We start from the raw sequence: 21287 nt of genomic DNA, 5'->3' as shown, positions 1-21287 counted from the left end.
ATAGGTTCAGATTACCACTATTTTACTCAACACCTTATTATGATAATAAAAATTAAAATAAGCAGGTTTATGTACCTGCAAGTTAACAGGTTCACCTATATTTTAAATTGTACGTATGAAATCAGTAAGAATTTATGCTACCTCATGCAGAGTACAGAACACTGACATTGGGAAAAAGAAAAATTAATTAGCTACCTCAGCTTCTAGCTCTAACCATTAGTAACAACATTTGAGAGGGAAAGAGACTATAACATTTCATAACAAGGACATGGCAAAAAGCCATCCTAGCCTTGGAGCACTGAACCCGAGTTTGAGTTTCTCTCGAGTGAAACCACTGCTGGACACTTGGCCTCACTGAAACCACTCAGCTCAGCTTACCTGAGATAGGTCCTCAGGCAGGGAGGGACAGTTACCAGGCACAGTCCTCCAGGGGAGCAGCTGGAACAAATGGTTTAGTTTATACCTTCTTTGTTCATCTCATTCCATTGAGAAGATAAGCAGAGGTTCCAAGAAGCTCTCTTTTCTTTTGACAATGAAGATGGAAGACTGTAGTTTGAGACACAAAAATGTGATGTGGGTTTAAAGATGATAATCAGAAGCTTCTTGAGAACTGTTTAATGAAGAGTAATTTATTATCAGTTGGACTACTGCAGAATTATTGAGTGGTCACTGAACTATTTTGTGATAACAAAATATTGCATCTTTGATTTAAATTGTTATAAATTTCCATTCTTAAATCTGAAATCACAACTTCTAGATATAAATTGGAACTCTAATTGAATTAAGCCAGCTTTTTTATGCTGACAATATACAGTATGAAAGACAAAATTAGAATCTTTATTTAATTTCTACTAAGAGTTCAAAACTGCAATTTCAGAAGTGCTTGACAAAGAATGTCTTTTTTGAAAATTGATTTGCATTAACCTTTTGACAGTCTTCCTAACTGAATTAGTTTAAAGGGTGTCTAACATCTGCAGTGACATCTACTATCCTTGTTTCTATTCCTAACAAAATTCCCTTGCCAGGGTGATGATGTATTTCAGTGGCTTTTCCTTCAGAAATATTTTAAATAAAACTTTAAATACGTGAGAGGTTATACAGCCAGGGTTTCTTGTTTATTTTGGTTTTTTTTTTTTCATTTTTAAACTTTTTTTTAAAGCTTAGGTGAAGGAAATAAGACCATCCTAAAAATAAATTTTTTTTTTTCCTCATACTTAATGATTAATGATGGCCATGCCCTACCATGCTGGGCCTTTTGAGTCCAGCTCTGGGTCTGCTTCTGCTCAAAAGACAGCTGAATGGTTTCAAACATTAGCTTTTCTTTACCCTGAGGGTCCATGAAACACAGGAGCTTGAATGTGTGAAGTCTTCCTCCTAAGTATTCAAAACTCTTCCTGGTGACTTCAATTATCTGCAAATGAGTTTGAGGACCTTTAAATATGCAATTTCCTAATAACATCTTTCAGTCTTGCTGCTATCACACAGAAGCGTGACAGTTACCTTTTTAATAGTAAAAAGTGTACAGCAAGTTTCACTGGATGAAGCCTTGACAATGTAGATTTCATTAGGGTACAATTTTAAGGCATATAAAAAAATAAACTACTACTATTGTATTTTAATCCTATCATAATGTACAGAATTTTAAGACCATATGATGCAGTCACCTGGAAAACAGATTGCCACTACTGTTATCTCATTTTCCAACCATACTGAAATTTTAACATAAATTTGGCAGCTAGTTTGTTGAAAATGTTTAAAGATAGAAATCAATGTGGTATATATAGCCTGAAAGGTGTAATCCCAAATTTCAAGGTATAAAACACATCATCTTCAGAATTTTGAAGGACTATGCCTGCTAAGCTCATGAAGCAAATACACTGGCAAAGGTGTTTAGTTGAGACACCAGAAAATCCTTCCAAGCAATGTTTCTGTACCAACGTTCAGAAATAAGAACGAACTCTTCCATATAAGGGCACAAAAACCACTGGTTCTTGTGGAAATACTTTTTTTTTTGTTTTGGATTCACACAACATATTTAAAATCCCTATAGCATATGCAAAATATAAAGGAAATATTTGTGAAAACACTACATACAGCTATATTCCATTCTTGGTAAAAATCTTCCTCCTCTTCAGTAAAAGAACAACATGCATAACATTACTGTTGTTCTAGACAAAAGCATGGCACTTCTTGACTGATGCATCAATAATATTTTCCCATACTATCTAAAACAGAAGAAGCAACTCAGAACTCACCAGTCCTCATCTGTGAGCAAGGAATTAAAAATTACCATGTGACTGAAATATCACCCTGGCTGTATATCAAGTATTTAAGACAAGATGATGTAAGAAAACCATTACAGAAAGTAATAATGGGAGCAATTACTCCATTCAGCTATTCAATTTATGCATGCAAAAAGATGCAGTATCAATACACACATTGAACTCTACCCACTACTACTTCCCATTTACTTCTTTTCTCAACAATTCATCTTATTGACATTCAAAAAAACCAACCACCCACTGCAAATGGACAAGTGTTTTTAAAATGATTTAATGAGTTAACTTACTGTACTGTGGAGCTCTGACAAAGTGGCTGTTGCAAATATAGTTTGTTTTGAGCCACAAAGCTATGACAAAAACTTGATGATCGAAACGTGGCATGAATTCCTTCTCCCCCCACCTCATTTTTCTTCCCTTCTCCCAGCTTTCAAAGGACCCCGTTAACAGTGTGAAAATCTGCTTTTCCCTCAAGCTCTCTATTTTAGGAGCATTTTCTTCCTGTCCAAGTTATTTAAAACTATGTACTTGCTATCACTTCATAGCAAAGCTCCCACTGATGGCATTTCTAATACTGCTGCAGACTAGTTACCATATAAAGCCCTTATGCAGCATTGCTTTGTTTCATCTACTACGTGGTGTGCTACCATTTGAACACTTTATCCTTAAACCAAGAGCTTCAGAAAAACAGCTCTTTAATAACTATTATATGAACAAGTACAAAAAACGAAAAATAATTTAGATATAGCATACTATTCTAATTCAATACAGAAAAAAAGTTCCTTTACTGTCTGATTTCAGAGACAATGCATCAGAAAGGCAACAGAAAATGTTGTGTTTACATCCACTGAAAATATTAAAGACAATTCTTGATTATAAGCATAACATTAAATCCTTCATATTTTATTCCCCAAATCTCAGTAAAAGAATAAAAAGATTTTTCTCCCCTTCCCAGGAAATAGATTAGGTAGGCATGATATTTTTCCATTTCACTCTTGTAGGCGTTTATAAGCTTTCCTTTTGTAGCATTTATGAATTCAAATAGTGCTAGGGTTAAGCTGGAGCAAAGCAATTTGGCATGCTTGCATCTGCTTTTATCAGGGAAAGCAAAAGCAATGCACGAGGTCCAGACTGACCTTAAAGCACAAGTATTTATTTGGAGATTCTATGGGCTTACCAATTGTGTTTGGTAAGAGGGAACCTAAATTCCATCACAGTCACACACAATGTCAACTTAATTCAGGCAATCGCCTTTCAGTTCTTCTGGTCAATAATATAATTGGTATTCTATTACTACAAATATTCTCTCTTTAAAAAGGACATATTAACCATACATTCCAATCCTACCATGCTGCTTTCTACAGGACAGAGGCAGGTTTCCAAAGACAGCCATTTCCAAAAATTCAGATAATTTATTTTTTAAAAAAATTTAAATCTACACTGTTGAATGCAATTATATTTTCAAAGTATATATATAATCCAGGGATGCTTTCCATAAACAACTGTTCCAGAAAAATATTAAAATCAATCAGCTCACATGCAAACAACTACTACAGAAAATTGTCTTAGAAATCTCAGATATAGGAAGGAGGCAGTTTGGAAAACAGATCTCCACTGCTTTCACTAAGTAAGCTATTTCTAAGTTAATCTGCTGAAATACAAACATTCAGAGAACACACTTCTAGGAACTGGATGCTACTATTTTGTTAGGATTGTTCCCATTCATTTGTGGAATTTGAGCAACTGTTAGTGTTTCCAACTCTCAAGTCCGCAATAAGTTAAAAGAAATGCATTAGGAACAACTAGTGAGGAAACTTTTACTGCCTCTCAGTGACAAAGATGCTTGATCAAATTTAGATCCACTGCAGTGCAAGAAGTAAAACAATGTGAATACACAGCCTGCTGTTCTGCAAATGGACAGCTTTTCCTGAACACTTCCGTCTTTCCACCTAACAAACATTACAATTATTTCCAGGTAGTGATGTGCCAGTGATTAAGATTCTAGAATTCTTTTTTCTAGTTTAATCACTCTTCCTCCATCCTTTTTTTTTTTTCCATTCCCTCGTTATTTCCTTTAACTATTGGAAAATCTGAGACTATTTTAAAACCGGCAGTACACAGAATTCATTCTCAGTGACATGATAGTGAGTCCACTCTTCATACATTCCAGGCATGTCAGCATCCTATATTTGAATACAATTAGGTGTCCTGTAACCCCAACTAATGTTGTCTCTTGTGCTTTTTCCTGTTAAGATTACTGATAAGTTAGTATTTAGGATTTTGTTTCCAGATAGCCAGTATCTTGAACACCCAACACCATTTTGACATAGTGTTTTTCTCCCTCCCTTTTAATTCCCTCAGCCCTTTCTAGCTAGGCTACAACTATTAAAGTATTCCAAGCCAAAAGGCAGACTTCTTCCCCCCTCCTACTGGAGGTGGGTCAATAACCCACAAAACAAACTCGCTCACATCACTCATTTTCACTAATGGTCTAGCCACAGAGATTCCTTTGAAGACTTTTTCCTTCTTTTTTGAGTCGTCTGAGGAGAGCAGCTGGACATTAATCCTTCAACAACTCAAAGAAAGAGTCATCTGTAATTTGCACATCTCTACAATGGCACCTGTTATGCATCATTACATTCTTCCTTTCTGGTATTTCAGTAATCTATTCAAACTTAAATATGTGTTATTTTTAAGTTTAGATGGTTGGGCTGAGCAGTTATCTTTGCTTACATCTTCAGCAATTTCCATGGCATAGACATTTACGCACAGAATATGTTCTTGAAATTTCTAGGCCCAGCTGTCTCAGGATGCCAATTCTCTTCCAAAATTCAGAACATTTGATGGCTACGTGCTGTCAAGTCTATTCTTTCCTGCCTGCATTCTACTATTCCGCCTGCATGATCAATTCCTTTCTTGGGTCAGATATACAGATTTTTCATAATTCTCATTGTCCAAAAATACTTCTGATTTTACAGGGTCTCCAATCTGTTATTTGAGACTACTGATTCACACACACACACACACTCTTCATATAAAGAAAGTGACCACAGGCCTCCAACAAGGAAAGAGAACTGTTGTAGCTCTTAACAACTCCTCCACTACCAAACTGAACACAGAATTGCAGAAGGAAAGACACTTCCTTTCTTCTCAAAGTTGCCTTCAGAGCTCCTGTTTTCTGCATCCAGAGCCAGATTAATCACAGTTCAAACACAAGCATGCTCAGAGGATTGGGAATTCAAGCCACAAGTTCTCACACAAAGACAAACGGATCAAGTTCATCAGGCCTGCTCAGGGCTCAAAAACAAAGCAGTCAGGCTTACACTGACACACTGAGATCAACACGTACAATTCCATTACCATCAAGTACAAGGTTCTACAATCAAAACTCTTCATCACTATTTTCTGCTCTCCCAGCCCGTTTGCTTAATATCCTACTAACGTACTAAAGGCATATCTATGCTGCCTTTTCAGTCCAAAGAAAAGCTGCATGATTCTCTTTATTTGACGTCAAACCCAGATCAGTAGCTTATGCTAAGGGTCAAATCACAGTAGCTTGAGCTCAGCTCAGTGCTAAAGGGGTGAGACAGCAGCTTCAGGATGGAGCTAGCTCATATTTACCAGTTCACAGTGAAGGTGTGAAGAGCTTCTATCTGCATGGACTATAGCATCTAAGAAATCTGCTCATACTAGGGCAGAATTAATCACCTCCTCCTCAGAGGAGATTTTTCCTCTTGCCAGTATCCCTCCAAGGAAAAGCAGTCAGACAATTAATGCAGGTAATAGCATCTGACAGCAGCTGTGCAGATGTGCCACCTAAAGGATGCAGACACTCAAAGGAATCTAACATACATTTTCACTTTGTACCCAAACAAAGAACAGGAAAAAGAGAACAGGAGAAAGAACTGGGGTGGGGGGGAGTGAGGGGGGAAGTATGTGTAAGAAATGGAAGCCAAAACTAAACTAAATTAAACAATATAAGGATATTTGGTTCACCGGTCACCTATGGCATGCAACACAACAGGTACCATGATAACTGTAGTTAAAAAGATTAAGCAGGAGCAAACAGCTGTAAACCTACAAATTGCTGCTGCCACATATAGAAGTACATTTTCTTGCTTCTCTTAAAAGTTTTCCTTCGAAAGTACATTTATTCACTGCAAATACTTGCTCCAATCTCTTTTTTTTTATTCATCTACCTATAAACAGCTTAACTGTGCATATAAATATCAAAAATGAATTTACCATGTCATAAAATGCAAACACTTTTGTGGGGGTAGGAGGAAGAAATCAAACTCACACCACAGCATAGCATACATTCGTTTCTTCTATATTATACAAATCTGTTGTTTAACAAGTGTTTAAACAGTTGATCACAGTGCTTTACAATTTATGACACCACAAATTCGTATCAATTTAGTTTTCACTGCATAATGTGACTATCTGGAATTTCTAAATCTTCCTTTTATGTTGCGGCTGCTTTAATTATCACAGTTCAACTTTCTGAAACTGACAACAGAAAATCTCAAAATGAAAAGAAGTTGTTGTTGAACACAAATATGAGATTATGATATTTGAATCTGACAGAAAAAGCTTATTGATGAAAATGGGTCTATGTCAGGGTTCCTGATGTATTATCCAATCTCTTTGTAGCAAAAAAACCCCCCTGTTTCTGCTTTAACTATTAATCAAAGAACAATTAAGTTACACATTTATGAGTAAGTACAGAATGCTGAGTTATCTGCAAAGGAAAGACTGAAGTTACTGTGATACTTTACACACAAACAACTATTATGCTCTGCTACCTAAATTTTAGGTATCTAACCATTTAATGCACAGTGAAATACCCACAGTTACACAGTATTGTGTATCTTAATTTCCTGCTTTCTGTCAAAACGCTTGATGCATACTACTACATAAGCAAGCCTCATGCAAATTCAGAAGAACCATAAAAAGCCACTTTTAATTCCCTACCACCACCACCTGGCATTATTCAGCTGGGGACCAGAAGAAGGACCAGCGCATTTATTTTTAAATACACTAGCATTAATCTTTGCGAACATAACTACACCAGAATAACTAAACCACTGTGAACAAAGCAGAAGTCAGCAGCCATTCTCTAAGATTTGGCCACCCTCAGCACATCAACTTTCTTTACATTTCCCTTCTATCATGCAGCATTTTTGTATTATAGAGAAGCCAGGTGGCTAAAGAAGTTGTCCCGTCAGCTTTATCTTTAACTTACACACTTTGATCTGTAAATATAACAACAAAGGGTGTAAGGCAATGTTGGTCAACACAATGTAATAAATACACTTACCATTAGAGTATCTTCTTCCTGTACTTCAAGGCTACAAAGGGATAATAAATACATATACAAAAGTAATGACATGCCCATCAATAAAAAGATAATACTTGGCCTATATAAAAATAATCATGTTTATTTTGTTTAGCTACTACTCTGTGAAAAAAGTCTGTACTAATAAGACATTGCTTCTCTCTACTCTTTCAGTGACACCATAGCTCAGTCATTAAGACTGAAGTCACCCAGCAGCTGTGTCCACAGAGGAGGGAGCCAAGGCTAAAGGGATTTTGGCCAGTACTGGCTTCCTCTGAAGTTACAGGGGAACTGCCCTGTGTGGCTGACAGCGAGACAACTCAACGCGGCCACAAGATCAATTTGTACAAACCAAAGTTTAATCTGGAGGGTGATTAACAAACAAGTAGAACTAATTACCAAAGGAAGTGGACGCTCATCCCACTCCCAGTTTCTTTAAAGGAAGACAAGCGTTCCAGCAGATAGTCTTTAGCCTAACACACTTGCCTCCATCAAGGGAAATGAGTGAAATTTACATTCCTGACAGAGATCAAACTAAACGCTTCAATGATCTCTTCTGATCTTCACTATTATGAGTCTATACATCACCCTAGTAACATTATGTAAAATTTTAATCTTATTTTAGCACAATAAGAAACACAAATTTGTCCAAAATCCAGTTCTTATGAGTCTCTCCTTCAGTTTTCCTGGAAGAAGAAAAGAATCAGGTGAGGGAGAATTACCTCTGGTCTTCACCTAATTACTGCTCCACTGAGAACAAACATTTCTTCCCTCTTTTAATTTCACAATTGCACCTAAATGATAATGATTCTTCCAATTATCTAGACTAGCAAGATCTGGATACATAAGAAGCAAGATATCCACTCCAACAAAAATTAGTCCAGTCACGGGAGAAAGACACATATGTATTAACTAGGACCTTACAACTTCAGAAATCGGAACATAGATTTCAGGTCTGTACATCTTCACTATTGCCGAAAATTTTTAGAGAGACTGCTAAGTGTGCCTGTATAAATTGCATATCCATGTTTGTATCAGCATGCATTTGGGTTATCTTCTCGTAAATCTCTCTTATCCACAGAAAAACTGATTCAGGTTTCAGTCTATTACTGAGGGAAAAAAAAAAACAAACAACAACAAACCCATACAAAATACATTTTAGCCTTTATATGTTGTAGATTCCATTACGGAAGAAGCATCCTTCTGCTGAATTTTTTAAATGTTCCTGTTCACTACATTTTACTTCAGAGCTTTTTCTGGATATTATTTTTACATCTGTGACATTGGCATCGATTCATTCTGGTCAGAACTCATAGGTTTTATTTCTTTTGAGCAAATCAGTGGGCTTTCCAAATAAAATAACCATAATTTTTTTTTTCTTAAGGAGGGTAACAACTAATAGTTTTACCAACAAACTGCACTGTGGGAATTTCATTATACTCTCAGTCTTCAAGATCATCAGAAGTCATTCTGGTTCTTTGTTTTGTTCTCAACTATGATATTGAGTGCAGGTGCTGGCTATAATGGCCAGATGAACAGAATTCAGCTGAACATCTTTACTTAATTTTTCAAGCCTAGAACATTATGTCCAATTTCACTTAGGAGACTTATTTCAATTTTTTTCCACACAGGTCTTAGGTACAAAGATGATATTTTTCTTTTTTTTTTTTCTCCACAGCTCTCAGCCATCCACAGAACTCATCAGCTGAATTGTCATCAGCTGTTGTTGAGCTCTACAACAGTCATATTGATTGGTATCTCCCAAAGGCATATTATAATCATTTCACCACTGATAGGGTTATAGGCAGACACACTCTTTGACATTCCCCTTAGATATGATAAATGCAATCTTCATTTTCTCAGATCTTGTGCAATTCACCACATATCCATCTATCACCACAGAATTACCCTTTCTATTCCACTGAAGCTGTAAAGCCCAAAGACATAAATATACACCATACATTCCATAGTCCTATTTTTGATTAGTTTGTGGTGGTTCAGCTCATCATTTCCTTGATGAAAATATCAGCTGGTGTATCCCTTTTGAATAATTTTGTACAGCATCACTTTGAATAAAATATCATTAACAGGCTTCCCCACCAGTATAATCCATCTCATTCTTAAATACCAGAGGGTATTTCTGACATGTGCCACTTACGGATCATTTTGCTTGTGGACTGCCACAACCATTTTTCTTATAAAACCACAGTTTGCGGTTGTTACCAGCTAAAGCAAAGATTACATCTGTCTGCTTTTAACAACATGTTCTCCGCTGATACCTCACTCTCATCCTCAAATGATCATCAGTTTTAACATTCGTCTAGTTTCTCAACACCCCTGTAAATCCAACACCAAAGCAGCCTGTTACTGCCACGATAGAGAAAGCCTAAGTTTTATCCACATACGGACATTTTAATACATGCACAATGCAGACGTGCTTACAGTGCTATGTGTTTATGGAAGCAATAGATAAAACACATATCAGTATAATCTTTTAAATAAAAAGGTCATAAGACAGTTCCACAAGTACTGAAACTAAATAGAAATTACACCCTGTGTCTGTAAATGTTACATCCAGCAGCCACAGTACTTCATAAAGCTAGTTTTCAGAGACAGCTCATTCAAAGCAAATTAATTCCCTTGAAACAGCAAAAGAAAAATCCATGCCAATATAGCAAGATTACTTTTCTGTATTAAAATTACACTTGTATTCAGTTTTGCAGTTAAATTATTTTCAAATATCACTCAAGTGCACATCTAACCGGATGCAAGTTGGTCTGAATTAGAACAGGTAATTCACAGCAGCATTTAAAAAAATATAAAAACCGTAAGGATACACATCTTTTCTTTAAGAAGTCACAATCTTGCTAGCTTTCTATCTAACGTGCACATTCTTGTTGCAGTTACCAAAGTCAGAGGTACTGAGGAACTACACGGTTTTGGATACATTAGGAAGAATGATGCTTTAATTCAGGAGAAGACTAGACCAAAGCAGAAAGTTTTATTATTAAAAAAAAAATAAATATTGTGACTATGGGTGAATCACCTCATTACTGTAACACCTGTAATAATTAAAAAAAAGTCTTAAGTATTTCAAGTCTTAACTATTACGCCTCAGTTCAATGCATTTTAAAATTCAATCCATAATCATTTTCCCCAAAGATTTAACTTTATCAATTGTTACTACTACTATTTTTATATTTGGAAGCTGTAAAGTAGTTCTAAAATGTGCAAATTTATTAACAATACTTAAAGTTGTATATAATTTACCTTCAGTGTCCATACAGGAGAAAAAAGGACAGTCAAAACTATCAGTCAGTACTTTAAAGAAAAGACTAAAACTCTTCTAATTTGGGACCAACAAACACTTTTAGAAATATATTAAGTAGGTACAACAGATTAAAGCAAGGATCAATAAAACAATTATTTTTCAAATTTTACTCAGGTAAGGGTTAAACATTATACTATTGTAAATCTAAATATTTGGTTAAATGGAATTTCCAAAGTGTAATAAGAAAATTTAAGTGAACACAAATTCAAGTGTTATGCACTTGCTGCAGTTCCTATACTGGCTAATTCAATAACCCTAAATGGGGTTTTACTGCTGATTATTCTAAGTTGGAAAAGACAATTTGACAGTTACTGTTGTTTGAAGTTTTACATTAGTAAAAGCATTTTTAAAACTAGCCATATCATAAAGGGCTCGAAAAACTTCTTCCTATGGTTGACATGGGAAAAACCTCTAATCAACATTTACTAAGCATTATGTTTCAAGCTCCTTTCACTAATACTCTCAAAACAGCAAGTAAAAATCGGTCACTGCAAGAGTAAAGCAGTCAAGCCAGCCACATCTGAACTTCAAAGAGCAACCTGCACAAACTCAGTGCTTCATCACACACTTCAAAGAGTTCTGTGTTGAGATTATGGCAAGATTTGGCCTAGTGTACAAAATTTGAGCTGCACTATTTTGGGAAAATGTAATAAAATCCCCATAAATTTTGAACATTTTAAATGCTAAGAAAGCGCTCACAATGAAAATGGAGATGGCTGTCACTGCCCTACTGAACTAGAAAACTGTTCATAGCATTGGATCTTAAACATACAACTAAAGGCTTTTCATCTTTCTTTTCAGGTAAGGTAATCGCAAGCCTTCTTTGGAAATTAACTTTCCATGCAATCCAAAGCCCTCCATCTAGTTCCTGGGCATTATTTCTTTTCTTTTTCTTTTTTTTTTCCTTTAGCCACAAACCTTATATTAAATGTGGCTTACATTTGCACCTCTGGAACTATTTTTTTATTCGCTTTTTTTTTAGCATTTCATTTCACTCCGTCACCAGGGGTGTGAGCAGGCTGCTGACTATGCTGGTAGGCAGAGAGTGGGGAGAAGTACTGTCTCCACATTTCATTCAGATAATAGAAATCTGCAAGCTGCTCAGTGTGACAGATGAGATATGTGAGCTAAAGTAACTTGTTCCGCTTGTCACCCTCCAAGAGTCTACAGCAGCAAGATACAATTGCGATGACACCACGATCACAGAACTGGGTCAAACATACGGTCACTTTAAAACAGAATGTCAACTGCTCTTTCTACTTGAGGAATTTGATTCAGTGACACTAAAAGCTGTTAGATACCATTAGCTTTATATCTATGTTCAAAATGAAACTATTACTTTGACAGTATTTGAAGAATCCTCTTGCAAGACCTACATTGCCATTAAAATTTGTAGGAATCACAAACTGTCAAATAATATCACTATTGCCCATGGGGATTGGGTACTTTACGACCAGAACACTTTCCTGTGTTGCACCAGGAGACCGGTGCCTTTGGAATAATATTTCCATTATGACCTTTGTAGATTAAATGGATTAAAATCTTCACAGAATTTTAAAGACAAAATATTATACAGATAATTTTTTTAATCGCAGAAATAACAATAAAAGATACCTTAACTCATGCCTAGACCTATTATTTTGTTTAAATCCATATGTCATACAGAATCAAATTTATTTTTTTTATTTTAGTGGAATAGAAGAATTACTAATTGAATGATACTAGACTTTTAAAGAGAACTGAAAAGTAATATTTAATAATCTATTCTATTTATTTCCCTATATCTTGGAATATTAACTTGCATTATATTGTGATGATGAAATACCCCGCACAACACTACTAGCACACACATTCGAAATAACTGCAGTATACAGAACAAGCTACAAGGTGAATCTAGGTAACATTTGGAAAAGCAGATATTGAGACGAAGATCTGATCTTACTCTGACATTCAGTCATATCAGAATATTTACTAAATGACATACAAAACTATTTTCTTTAACAGAATTACACCATGTGTATGTTTTACCACAGGTAACTTTTGTCCAAAAGCACTAGAAATGTAGAAGGAAACAGGAGAAGTCTGACACATCCAAAAGTAATTTCCTTCTCAATATTTCACCACTTTGTGTTGGCAGTCTGAGTCAAGATCAAACCATGCACTCTGGCCAAGCTCAAATTCCCAGCCTTTTAGATTCCACAGTTGAATATATAAGTATTTCAATACACTATATTCAAAACATTTCATGTATTTCAGGTTTTGATGTATATATTTTTCAGTTCTGTTTACATTACATAATTGCCTTTCCAGTACAATATAAAAATTTTCAGAAAAACCTCATGGAGATGCTTAGTTAAGGTTCGGTTTTTTGTGCAGTTAAAAATATATAATTCTTTTAAAAATAATTGTTTATTTGCTTTGATTTCTAAATGTCTTTGATCTCATTCATTAATATTCATTAGTCTTCTGATGTTGGACTAATGAGGATCTTACGCGTTTATGAGAGGCCAGTTAAACAATGTTACCAGAATTTTTTGATTTGTGTTTTTCATCAACATTGACAATACTTTACTCTTTGTACTCTCCAGCTTTTTCTTCAAACTTCTTGAACACATAGTCTACATACTCCAAAACAAAGTAGAACTCAACAAATGTGTAACTAATTCAGTCAATTATGAGCTCAGAACCCTAAATGGATAACAGCATAAGCACGTTATATGGACAGAATTAATAATGCTCATACTCAGCATAATTTACTTCCATGCTGTACATACATTATTTATGTTTACGATGGAATATCTCTGAAGCAAAAAAACCCAAAGAATACAGCCACAACTTTTCAGCTTCAAGAATTTACAGGCGCAAAAGCAGCAGTGTTGTTGCCAGAAGCCAATACCAGCCCCTGACATTTCACATCACAGGTGCACACACAACACACACAAACAGGCGGTCACTTGTGTTCTTTGCATTTGAGAAAACCTTAGTAGTTTTCATATTTAGCTTCCACGGTTTGCAGCACATATCCACAGGAAGTTGAAAGTAAGAGCGTCCAGGGGACCAATGTAAGCTTATGGGCTGAGACAATCTGTCCGAACATGGCAACAAAGTTTCATGTTAAATATCCACTGCGCATTAAACCTTCTACACTGATAAAAGTTTTGCTATTTCCCCATTCAAAATGCTGATTTGCACTAGAAGTAACTTAGCCAAAGCAGTCTTATCCTACTATGTCTAACGTGTATCCAAAGGTAATTAAAATATGCAATAACTTTCAGTGAAATATTGCTACTTTAAAAGTGAGCATTTGTGAAGTCAGCGCCAGTAACTCTTACTGCTCCAAGCAACTGCAAAGGTCTTTTGCCGAAATATCATTTTGGTTAAAGAAATGACCTGGCATAAACCTCAATGCTAATCAAGTCCCTGCCACACATCCACGTTTGCTTCACTCACATCTGGATTTGTCCTCATTCTGGACTTTCCCTGGTATTTCCAAATTAAAATCAAATACAATATATTAAATCTTTTTAAAAAATTATTTTGAGGTAAAGCTACACCAATTTGAAACCATCCATTACAACATTTTATCTAGAAATTAACTCTTACACCACAAGAGAAATACCTGGTAGAAGCTTTCCGATGACAATACAATAAGTATGCAAAAGCAGGAAAGTACAGAATTATACAGTGCCCACTACAGCATACAGAGACCAGAATATTTGGCTACACATCCATATACCAAATTTCCACACAGAGAAAGCTGCTGCTTTAGTCTCAGTATCAAAGAATAACAAAAAAAGTTCAAAGGCCTAAGTATCCCTAATTATAGGACTCCCAGTGTATCTCACAGGATGTCCAATACCTAATAGCACTGGAATCCACCAACAAACTCAAACATTTAAAGAAAGTTGTTTTATCTATATCAAAGTTTAGAAGATCTTCACTGGTACCAATGTTTTATTATCTGTAAAGCTATGGATATTAGTATGAATTTGGTTCTACATTACAGTACAATTCTGGAAAAAAAAATAAGGAAGTAATTTTAGAAGCTTTAAGTAGTATCTGAAGTATTTATATAAGCCAGATGCTGTGGACAATCATCCATATCTAATTTTGATTATGTGCAACATCAGGCCTTATATATCACTCTCAAAGGTAAATATTATTCATCTTCCTCCAGAGAACAATATTTTGGTACTCTTTTTTTCCTTTCTATTCCTCTCTTTTTACCTGAACTAACATAAGTCTCCATCTAGATACTGATACTCAGTCTTTAATTCTGATACTCAAACTCATCACTTGGAGATGTACCGTTATAGCATATATCATATTGATGGAGCTATTTAATGGACTAGGATTCAAACAGCAAAACTGATGAAAAGCTGATACAGAAATATCTCCCACTGAAGATATTCAGGTAAAGAAAAAAGATGGTGCCTGCTACTAAGAATAATGAATCAGTGGAGAGAAGCTTACAAATTATACTAACTAGTAAGAAGCAGGCAAGAAAAAACAAGAGCCTCAAAGCAGTAGCAGCATCTTGGCAAAACTCCCACAAGCAAACGTACTACCAGTCTAGGCCTCACCATCCTTCTGTCTTTAAAAGTACACGTACCCAGCTGTCAACTGCCTGCCATATGAAATTAGAGTCAACCAGCCTGGCCAAATATCCAATTTACTAAAGCAATTTTTTAAACTAAAAAGAAATCTCTGTGACCAATCTGTTGCTACTAATATCTGAGCTTGGTTATGTCCACACGAACAGAAGCGACTGCAGATTAAATATATACTAAATTAATCTTTGGCAAGGAAGATTAGTGCTCTACTTAGAAAGACATCTATTACTTACTACTGAAAGAGCTACAACTTCCTAGATGAGATTTATATTCTTTTACCCATAAAAAGAGACTCAAAAAAATTTCTAACCTTTCATGTAACTGCAAAGTATGCCCAACCTTTCCATAAGATGTGCACTAAAACATAGAGTTTTGTTAAATTTCGGTATTTTGTTCATTCAATAAACATGTTCTGCCTCATTCAGATTTCATCTTCAAAAGTCAGAAAAAAGACTATGTCAGAATACTTCTGACAGAAAAATCTGATTTGTTTAAACAGCTTAAGACTTTCCAAATGAACGTAAACTTTGAAAAAAGTATTCATCTTTAAGTGAAAAATCATCATTGTTTTGAAAATCTCTTTATTGCTATGAGTTATCATTTAAAAAGTCAACAAAAATACTTCTACCATTCTACAGACAGAACTACAATGTAAGGGGACTTGTATAACAGCCTTTTATAGAACAACAATTAGCCACCTTACAGATGTAGTTTCTTTTTTATTTAATAGAAGCCCACTTCCTTACTAATTGTCATTGGTTCTGTGACTGAAAACTGCAATTAGTTATGCTTCACTGACACACACATGAATCCTTTTGTGGTTATATTATTCAACCTGAACATTAATAAGCAGGACTGTTACAAATTCTAAGGGATTGCACCACCACTCCTATTTTATTAAACCATTTGCAGCAAGCGACAATTAAATACTGTGTCCTTTAAATACCTAATTCTAGCTAGGAAAATGTTAGTCTGCCACAACAATTAAACAAGCCAAGAAACCAAAAACTAAGACTACTGTTTAATTTGTGCAAACAGTACTTCATTTTTAAAATCACATAAAATATGAAAAAAATGCATTACTAATACTGTTTTATTTTCAAATGGACCTCATAGTTAGTTAGTTAGCTTCACTAGAGAAATAAAACTGACAGCAAAAGAACAGCAAAGGAGAACAATTTTCATTAGTGCAAATGAAACTAACAAGGGCTACCAGCAGTAAAAAACTAACTTCTTTAAATTCCAAAATGAATCTCCTCTCCTGACCTTTATAGAGCTCAAGATACATACGTACACAGAATAAACAAAATAATTTGAAAGCAAATTCACTGAGTGCGCCTGACCTTTGAAACAGCACAGATAATTTTAATCAGATTTGCACAATGGTAGCCTGTCTCAGTTTCCATGTAGCAGCACAAAGATGGCAAAACTACTTAAGGAAAAAAAAAAGACAACATTTTACCAAAATAAAAGCATGTTTAAATATTTTTCTAAATAGCCAACAGCCTTAAGACTCTCAGGTTCAGGAAAGATTCCTCTGAAATTCTGCTCCCTCAGTATCCAGCTAAAGCTGCACAATTCAGCTCTGGAGAGACAAGCCCTTTCTGCCAGTTATACAAGTTTCTGTCAGTTAAGTTGAAGATCTGAAACCTAAAAGAAAAAAACATAAGCTACACTAACACTTCAAAAATCAGGTTGTAGGAGTGGCCAATAGTTGCCTCCTTCATCATCTAGCATACAGTAGGCTGCTTAAAGCTTCTCAGTTCTATTTATTATCTTAGATTTTCAGAAATAATGAGTGAAAAAAAAAAATCAAGATTTGCATCATAAATCATCTGACAAGCAGTGCTGACTAGTAAAAATCTCTAGTCACAAAGAACAGGAGTTCTCAGAACTACACATAAAGTAGCCTTAGTTAAAACTAGCTGACAATACCGTCCTTTCTGGAAGGACAGATGTTACAATAAGAGTTATAAACCACTTATCAGCCATGAAAGCTGACTTCCAACACCTGGAAAAACAAAGAAAGTTTATACTTCATGCAAGCTCTGAAACAGCTTGCTGCAAATACAGTTGCATTACTTACACCTGATGAAATGAGGAGAACTAACATGGAGAGCTGAAAGCCCTGTTTAGATTCAGAATGTGCAACCTCCATCAGATTAGAACTTCCACACTGACAGTGACAACAGGGTTCTGCCCAAGCTGGAAAACATAGCATGAGAGTAAAATACAACTAACTAAACAAAGACACTTATAAAATGCTGACTTTTGGCTTTGGTACTCTTGAGAAAAGAACAACAGTGACCAGGAAAGAGATCCTCATTTATTTACTATTTACCCAAGGCTAAACTCCGTTTGAGGGATGCAGTAGGACAATATGGCTTTGTCAAATAATGTGCTTTAATCTAACAGCACTAGCTCAAATTACTTCTAGCCTAGTTGGTTTTAAAGCTTAACTTCTGGGCATTTACAGGGAAACCGTCAGTTTAAGAAAACACCTAGATATTAGAACAGCCAGAAAGAAAGAACAAAGTAAATACTGTTAACTACAGGAATTTCTAATCATGCATGGCCCACAAATGAATTTTAGACATTGGCTGTTTCCTTGTAGAACCACCACTACCCTTGTAGTATGTATGAGCAGCAAGATGAGCCAAATGTGCTCCTAAAGACAGAATGTGGTCACCTTATCCACACTCAGAGCATGAAGGACAAATATCATACATTTGACATATCCTCTGAGACAATAAGCAACAGACCAGGGTTTATAAATCATTTGCAAACAAGCATCGCTGAGAGCTACCACATGTTAAGGAGGGATCATGAACAAGACAGTTTTCCAGAACAGCAATCCACCATTTCTGTCACTGATTCATTACCTGAATTTACTGTAGGCCAGCCAACCCTTTTTGATTATGGCAACAATCACATTCCTCTTTTGCCAGACTATTTTGGTCTTTTTCTCTCTCCTCTGCTCAGAGTGAATTTCATCCTAGAGCTTGTCTTTTGCCACAGCTATCTGATATCCTCATCTATTCCTAATAAGGAGTTTAACTTATTCAGCTTATCAGGAAGATTGAAAAGGGAGCTGCTCACTGTGTACAGACACACAGTCTGACACTGTAAAGCATTCCGACCTTGCAAACAGTCATACAGAACGTAGCACTTGGAAATGAACATTAGCGAAACTGAAACTTGAGTAAGGCTCAATTTCCAGACACTGAAAATAATTTAAAATGAGCTGAAAAAAATTGTAAATAAGTATCGAAGTAACCTACAACACTATTGCATTACAATTAATAAACATGAAATGGAAGTTACCACTCTGCTGTAAGGTAAATTCCAGTTTTGTTTTGTTTAGGGTAGAAGAAAGGCTGACACATACCACTAATTACTATAGTTTCCACTTTGGAAAGCTCCAGTCTATGAAATGCTCATCAGAGTCTAGCAGAAACAAAAAGAAATAGTTCAATCATTCACATCATTAAAGGAAAAAGAATGTTTCTATAAAAAGATGTAAAGAGATGCAATGCTGTGTTGAACTGCATTTTAAGAAAAAGCTCATTCAGTCAAAATCCGCTCTTTTTTCTTCAAGACTTTTTTATACAAATTTACAAACACTGAGATTGAAGAAACCCCACCTTTGATCTGATTGTTAGTTAAAATTGCTTTTCTCTTTTTTTAACTACAGCTTTCAAGATTTTTTTCTAACATCCTCAAAAATCAAGATGGACCATTACATGTTTCATTGTTTTGAATAGGAAACAACTATTAAGCAGCAACACCCATCTTCACCAGGGGCAGGCTGGTGGGGAGGGGGTTGAAGAAACTTCACTGTATGCCCTCAGTCTAATTTAGCTTCATGAGAAGTTCTCCTAAACTATCAGGCAAAGTTTAAAGTAAGAAGTTTCTCCTAGGAACACCAAATATTTATAGTTACATGTATTTCAGGCAATAGGTTTTGAGGCAGTATTAATTTCAAATTTTTTTAAAACTTTTAATTCATTATATATACACTATCCTGGCTGCTAAAGATACACAGTAAAAATTATTTAGCAAGCATATCCAACATCTGTTGGCCCACTAACAGTGTAGGCCAATGAGCTATCCATGCTCTATTTGACTAGTCAATTTACAATGCAGAATTTGTATGACCTGTCTGTAATACTTATTAGTAAAATATATTTTTATGCTGAACTTCTGTGCAATATTTTATGCTGATACATAATTTTTAATATATATTTTTATGCTAATACTTCTGTACTTAGTAATGCAACTCAACTGTCTGTCCATTAAAACATGGCCACACCCCAATTTGATGCTAATATTGAATAAATCCAGTTTTGATGCAGTGCCTGTATGGCTGGAAGTCTGTAAATAGTATCCACAAAGAAATGACAGCATTCAGCTTATCTCCAAAATTGACTGTAAGCATCTCTGTCATTAAGAGCTCAGAAGCAGCAGTCACCTTTCAACAAAGAAATTCAATAACAGAAGAATGATTATCTAGCCCACTCTGGATCACAATCAGACTGGTTTAAATGAACCTGTTGAACATATGGGAAGTACTTGTACAAATACAGCTGGTTCTAAAGGGCTGTTTAGAAATTGTCCCTTTTCACCTCAGTTAGGACAATGCACAAATAAAGCAGCACTTTGCCTATAATACCGCAGTGTGAATCTGGTTCAGAAGATGAGGCACTCTCAACTACCCCATTTTCCAAGCACTGTTTTCTGGGTACTAAGTCTAGCAATTCTTCCACCTAAAGCAACTCACACTTCTCTCTCCAGATCCTGCATAAGCTCATGTGAGCAACTGTCTGTAGGCTGCACAATGAATTGGAACAATGAACTTTTCAAGTGTGTCAAGGTTGAAAACAATCCTTGTTTTGTATAGTCAGTTTGCTCAAATGTCTCCACTGGTCTGACTCACCACATGATCCAAGAAACAGCTGTACCAGGATAACAAATCAGTTACACATGGGAAAGGAAACCAGCAGCTGAGATGGAGTTGCTTGATCTGGAATTCCTTGAGCTGGTTATGCTATTGAAAATGAAATAAATAAAGGAATGAAAGCTTCTGTTAATAAGTCCTACTTTTCATAGTGGTTGAACCTCATAAGACTGACTCTGTCCTAAAAAAAAGCAGTAGTGCTTATGCTGTTAGGTAACAGGCAGTTTAGAAATTGGGGGCGGTTTATCACTTCTCAATTAAATGATTACACAAGCATCTTTAGACAGACCCCTTCTGCCTTCATATTCATATTTTCAATGTACAGACAGAGAATGCTCAAACACATGGTAAGTGTATCTCACAAACTAACATTACACTAGAAAAATACAGGAAAAAACAGCTGCTAAAACCAGAACAAAACCTCTTTCTACTTGATATTTTTTTCTCAAATTTTAAACCACTTGTCTATATCTTTAGGCACACAAATCCTTTAAAAATACTTGTTTTCCTAAGAAAGCCCTTTCCATTTGTTTGACTACTCCCATAAAAATATCTATACTAAAATGCACTACACTTTGTCTAATGTTAGAGCACCTCGAATTGTATCTTGCGTTCAAAATAGAAAACTAACATTCTTTGCACTGTGTTGCAGGAAGATCCAAACACCCCTAAATCTTTCCTGTTTTAAACCCTGCACCTAAAAACTGCATAGACCAATCTGGGTTTTTGGTTACAGACCAGCAATTACTTACCATCCCACACTGAACCC

General features: G+C 35.5%; 1 protein-coding gene across 11 annotated transcripts in view; it reads right to left on the bottom strand.

The window, feature by feature from the left end:
• The window catches only part of FHIT (fragile histidine triad diadenosine triphosphatase), a 627817-nt gene that overhangs the window by 599427 nt on the left and 7103 nt on the right, over nt 1-21287 (bottom strand). For 6 of the 11 annotated variants that reach the window (XM_064453593.1, XM_064453589.1, XM_064453592.1 and 3 more), the window contains exon 2: nt 379-546. The exons of the other annotated variants lie outside the window; for them this stretch is intronic. The gene's annotated coding sequence lies outside the window, so the exon portion shown is untranslated. The remainder of the gene's footprint in view (nt 1-378; nt 547-21287) is intronic. 11 annotated transcript variants of the gene reach the window in all.

Source organism: Phalacrocorax carbo, chromosome 6 (assembly GCF_963921805.1).
Source record: "Phalacrocorax carbo chromosome 6, bPhaCar2.1, whole genome shotgun sequence".
Classification (NCBI taxonomy): domain Eukaryota; kingdom Metazoa; phylum Chordata; class Aves; order Suliformes; family Phalacrocoracidae; genus Phalacrocorax; species Phalacrocorax carbo.
Note: the sequence above shows the minus strand (reverse complement) of the source record. Positions and strands in the feature narration are given on the sequence as shown.